Here is a 6,258-nt window from a genome sequence, read left to right as displayed (position 1 = left end):
ATTTGTATTGACTCCTTCTTTCTCATTGATGCCTATTAGTCTCACATTGTTCATCTTTGCATCATCTTGCAGGTGATGGATTATTTTTTCCTGCATCCTAGTTGTTTTTAAGAGATCCTTTCTTACCTTTTCACTAGTTGCACCAGCGTCTTCAAGATCTGAAACTCTGCCTTCACTTTCACTTAAACGGTTTTGCAAGCTTGTGATTGAGATTTTAAATTCCTCTATATCTCTTTGACTCTGCTTCATGCGATCTATCTCTTTCTTGTATTGCTCATTCCAGGAATCCATCATTTTTCTAGTCTCCTCTGTTTGTTTTTTTTTTTATCAATGTCTTCTTTAGAAGCAGTTATTAATTCTTTAGCTGCAGTGTTTTTTTCAGATTGGGTTTCCTCCCTGTGTTTCTGTGTTGATTCTTTACTTTAGATGCTATGAGTTTCTAGAATTCTTTTCTTATTTCAGAAAATTCTGCTCTGAGTTCCTCTATAACTTTCTGCTGTTGCTTATTTACTATTGTCACTATTAATTTGTACATTTGAGCTGAGCTAGTAGAAAAGAATTCCATTCTGAGTTCCTCTATGACTTTCTGCTGTTGCTTATTTACTATTGAGGCTATTAATTCATATATTTGAGCTGAGCTAGTGTCCTCTGTACTTGTTCTGGGTGGGCATTGGGTTTCCTCCATATGTTTCTGCATTTGATTCTTTACTGCAGATGTTATTAATTCAGGGATTTCTTTTTTCTTTTCCAATCTGTGTTCTTCTATACCTTTCTGCAGCTGTTTCTTTATTTCAGAAGCCATTGATTCATTGATTTCAGCTATGTGATTCCCAATTTGTTCTGTGTTAGTTTCTTCTGCAGTTGTTATGGGTGAACTTGGGTTCGGAGATTGCATTTTGTTCCTTCTCGTTGGCATTTTGTGTAGCACTGTCTTCTGACTTTGTTGTAGAGCTTTGGTGTAGTTATAACCTTAGCACCTACAGAAGTTCAGGTGCACATCTACTAAGTTTGGATTTATGCCATTGTGCCTGGCTTGGGTCTAGCTGCTGTGCTCAGCTTCTTCCTGCTTGCTGCCCTTGGGAATGAACCTGTTGTGCCCCTCTGGCAAGATGTTCTTCTCCTGGACTAGCTGGATGGTTCTGTCCCCTATTCCTCCTGAAGGGATTGCAGCTGCAGGGTTTCACCTCAGACCTGTATGCCAGGCCTGAGCTGAGTCTGGAGGGGACAAGGGGGAGTAGGAAGGAGAGGCAGCACTCACCGGGTCTGGGCTAGGACTGGATCTGGGGGTCCCCGGAATGCAGCAGAAATTCTCACTGGGCAGGAAGAGTGGGGGGCTGCTGTGGAGTGGTTGTAGGGGGTCCTAAGGGGGTGGAATAGGGTCTCACCCATGCTGCACCTGGTCTGGGACTGGCAGGTCCTGCTGGCACAGGGTAGCTGGAAGCTAGACATTTTTTTCTTGTGTCTTATTTTCTTTTGTTATCTTTCTTTTTAAACAAACATTTACTTGAGAGAGAGTGTATAGCAGTAATTGATATGACATTGGATGCAGTACACATTTAGAAGACCAGAATAACAGGCATTCCAAGCATGGCCCTAGTATTACATATTGCTATTTTCAGTACAGTTGCTTAATTCACAGATGTCAGCATAGATAGTCAGTTAGGGTGAGAATCCTACCAATTAACTGCTAGTTTCAAAAACCTGATGGAGAGTCTCAGGATCATTGTCTTAAACATCTTGCATATATAAATGTATGGTTTTGTCCCTACCATGTTTCCTAGCTTTTCTCCTTGCCCTCTCTTCATTGTTTAATCCTTAAGTTCTCACTTTCCATTTAGTTGTGTTATACCTTTCAATTTTTATTTCTTCTTTTGAATTCTTACACTAGCGAGACTATATGATATTTACACATGTGGGTCTGGTTTATTTCAAGTATAGCCAACATTTTGGCTGTAGCCCTTCACAGTCAGTGAGGATTCACAACATAAGAGAACCTGTACTGCAACATCCTATCCCTCAGTGGTATCTCAAATTTTCTGTGCAAGCAGATTATGGGGCCACAGAGGAAAGTGATGGACAATGTAGAGTGTGCCTAAGGAGAGTCACCTGGAGAGAAAACATTGTCTCAGGCTTTCACAGAGAGCACATTGGCCAAGCATTGGCCGTGACTTATCCACATGGCTGACACTGACAAAGGATCTACAAACTGCTGTACAAAGTTTCAGGGTAAATCATGAGGGGATTTGACTGATCTTGTCAGATAAAAAAGTTACATTTTTATTTCTATAGGTCTTGGTTTAATTTGGTCTTAACCATCCAGCAGAAAAGTATAAACACGAGGTAAAAAAGTACAGCCACATTAATATGCGAGGCTCAAGTCAACAACTTCTGGCAATTGCCAGTTCTGCAGATAACCCACTACTATCATGGACTACTGGACTATATTGGATTATTTAGCTGAATTCACACACCTACAATATTTGAATAGCAATGGAATGCCCATCTCTGACAAAACTAAACAAAAAAGGGGGATATAAATGATGGACCATTTTGTAGTGAAAAAAAAAGTGTATCTGTATATACAAAATAGTTAGGATAGATATACAGCTACTTTCTCTTAGTTCAATGAGAAGAAAGATTTGTACTAAGAGTGTTTAGACAAGATAGTATGTCTGCCTCTTGTACTACGAATAACTACTCTGAAGACAACAATATGCAATGTATTAATGATTGTAACTGTTCCACTGACCTGTTTTGAAACTGTCTCATTGCTATTTCTTTCTCAATGAAATTAATAATAAGAAAAAGAAATTGTTCTTTTTAAAACTTTGTTCTTTTGAAACTACCTAGCTCTGTTACTGGTTCATGGCTTTGTAGTGACTTTCTTGACTTCTGTAACTATGAGATTGTTATAGACCATACAAAATACCCGACTGTACCATTGTACCAAATTATTTTTGGCGGTGGTACTGGGAATCAAACTCAGGACCTTGTGCTTGCCAGGCCAGTGCTGTGCCTCTGAGCTATATCCCTGCCCCTGTGCCAAGTTTTATAAACTGATGGTCATTAATCTACCCTTGCAACTAATGATCTCACCATGCTAGCTGATCAGAAAAACTGCCAGACTGCTGTGTTCTGCCTTTGTACCTCCTGCTTTTGCATCATATAAAAGCATGTGACACAAACTCAGTGCACTGGTGTCCCCACCACCACCACCACCAAGACCAAGTACTAAAGAGAGCTATATTAGAAACCAGAATCTGTGGTCTATATGTGGATGATAAGGAAAAGAAAAATTATTGCAGACATCAAAGACCTTCCTGAACTCTTTTCTCACTCTTTCCCATTAAACTGAAATTCTTATCAGTATTTGTCTTCTGATTTTTGTCTCCATATTACTAATCATTATTGTACTTATTATTTTATTCATCAATTTGAGATACTATGTAAAAATGCCACATAATTGACTTTTTAAAATATTCATACTCAACATTCTTCCTTCCCATTTTTCTGAAGTAATTATGTCTTAATTTCATGTTACCAGCAGTCAGACTGGCATTATTATGAATGTAGCTGTCTTCACATTTAGTAAATGTATTATAATTATAATTCTCTTCTTGTACATTTTACCTTTTGTAATAATAATAATTGTCTGACATTTGCCTTTTCTCCATTTCCCAAAGAACCATAAAAATTCCACCCTAAAGTTCCAACACATTTGTGAAAGACCTTTTGATTTTTCTCTTCAAAATACACAAATGCAGCTGGCTGTGGTGGTCCACATCTCTAAACCCAGTATTCTGGACGTCAAAGGCAGGAGGCTTACAAGTTTGAGCCCAGCCTGGCATATTGGTAAGATCTTGTCTCAAACTTTTAAAACACTTTGAAAAGTGCTGGGGATTTAATTTAGCACTGCACAGGCTCTGGGTTTGACCCTTGATAGAAACAAAGTCATGCAAACAACTAAGTGCTTAAATTAGCCAGTTACAACCCTACTACCACCCTAAGCCTCAGGATTCTTCCCGCCACACCAGCCTTGCTTTACTATTACAGTATTTTGTTGAGGTGTTCAGTCATCAACAGGCTGAACTGTTCATCACTAGACTGTCACGTGAGTACCACCAACATAGTAGAGGTCTAACAAAAGAATTTAGTTGTCATACTAAGAGGCTAGAAATATCATTCCACTTTGCCCTACCTGTCAAAAAGTCCCTTGCCCAGTACCTCCCAAGGGATCAATCCCAGGGAACTGAAATGAAATGAAATATGGCAAATGGATGTTATTTGTATCCCCTGTTTTGGGCACCTACAATGTGTTCCACTTCTATTGATACCTGCTTCCATTTAATTCATGCTGCTTGTTGTTCCTGGAGAAAAGATTGGGCATGTTCAAAGACAGCGCTTGTCTGCTTCTCTTGCTATGAGAGTACCCAAAACTATAACAACAGATAACATCTCGTACTAGCAAAGCATCTTTCTTTTACTCAATGTTAGCAGAGTAAGCATCTTACAAGCATTCTGTGTAATCCACAAGGCAACCAACAGTAGGAAGGGCAAGATGAACTCTGAAAAATAAGTTAAAGAAACTAAAAGGGAGGGTACACAGACTCAGTTGGACCAGATCTTTTCACCTCCATGTACAGAAAATCCACATACAGAAAAAACCACACCACAGCTGAACTGCACTGGCAGTCTGGGCCTAACCCTAGCCTGCCACATGCTCAGGTCTTGCAGAGATACACACACCAGAAGAGCCACCAGCAAGGCGTCAATGAGGAAGCTCTATAAATCATAGCCAGAAAGAAGGAAGTTGAAATTACACACATCTGCCAAAATGATTCCTTCAAAGTCTAGATGTGTCATACCCTATGGCCTCAAGACTCTGCTTGAGGATGTTAGCAGAGCTATTCTCAAAACCAATCCATCACAATCACCTAGTTTGTAGCAGTTTACCTTAAAAACTTATAATGTTTAGAGAAGGGAATAATTCTCTGACTATAAAAGATCTGGTTAAACAATTCCATCAGATTAAAGTAGAGAAATGGTCAGAAGGAATGATGCTGAGAGAAGAAACTAAAACGTTTAAAAGAATCCAAAGAAACATTTGTGGACTTCCAAGAACCTACATGGATGGCAAAATGCACAGATGCAGAGAAGGACAGTTTTTCAGGACCACAATTCATCAACAAAATCACCCAGTTTCCATTAGTTGGCACAAGGTGCCTGCAACCTGAGGCAGCAGCTGAAGCAGTCCGCAGTCCTTCCAAACCAGCCATGTCCAAGGCCACCACCCCACCCCCCCTCACCATCTCTAGCACCAGTCTCGGCAGAGTTTGCCTCTGTCCTGGCTGACCCAGCTCAGTTTGCCACTCAGGTGCTGGCAATAACAACAAGCGAAGCAGGACAACCACCACCATATTCTAACAACATGTGGACTCTTTCTTGTCTAACTGATATGAATCAACAAAGCCAACACCTGCACCTGGCCCTTCCCCCAAGCAACTCTCTAGTTATCTAATTCTAAGGACGCCCAGCTTCTGCAGCAGAATTTACCAAAAGTCACTTCTACTTATGTGATGATGGATGGCAGCAAGAAGACCAGTTCCCCACCTCTTATTTTAGTGGGTCCAAATGTGCAGGAAGCGCAGGATTGGAAGCCTCTTCCCAGACATGCTGTCATCCCAGGAAGATGGCCTGAAGAGATTTGCTACAGTCCAAGTGCCCATTGCTGTCACTGCAGACCAGAAATTCCAGAAACATGCCCAGACTCCCCAGAATGCAGTCCTCCTCCAGGTGGGCAATAGGGGCCCAGGCCACAAAGCCCCGTCTCTCTTTCTGTTGCTTTCCCAGTAGAAGATGTAGCTTAAAAAAAGTTCAGGATCTGGTGACACACATACTCTTTTTGGAAGTTATGGTTTTGCTGGAGAGATTACTGTGACCGGCGCCCATGTGCGCAGAACAGAACCTGAATTCTGGTAGGTACTTTTTCCTGCCATGCTACAGCCTTCACGTGCTTGAGTACTCAGCATTTTGATATGTCAACCTGGAGATGGAGATATTTAAAAAAACTGAATTGATATAATACATGAGTCGGGGCATATTTAATTTGATGGGTTGTTTTCACCTGCCTACGAGTTACTAATAAAGGCTCAATATGTGATAAAAAAAAAAAAAGAAAAGAAAAAAAAGAAAAGAAAAGATACACAGACCAGTGAATGGGAAGGCCTCTTGCTATTAGCAACCTGGGGATGACAGGAT

The 6,258-nt window shown here is 40.6% G+C and overlaps 1 pseudogene; it reads left to right on the top strand.

The window, feature by feature from the left end:
* The first annotated feature begins 4,779 nt into the window (after nt 1-4,779).
* LOC101585688 lies at nt 4,780-5,979 on the top strand (annotated as a pseudogene).
* Nucleotides 5,980-6,258: the final 279 nt, after the last annotated feature.

This window comes from Octodon degus, unplaced genomic scaffold, assembly GCF_000260255.1.
Source record: "Octodon degus isolate 3935 unplaced genomic scaffold, OctDeg1.0 scaffold00029, whole genome shotgun sequence".
Taxonomy (NCBI): domain Eukaryota; kingdom Metazoa; phylum Chordata; class Mammalia; order Rodentia; family Octodontidae; genus Octodon; species Octodon degus.
This window is presented reverse-complemented; position numbering and strand designations above follow the sequence as displayed.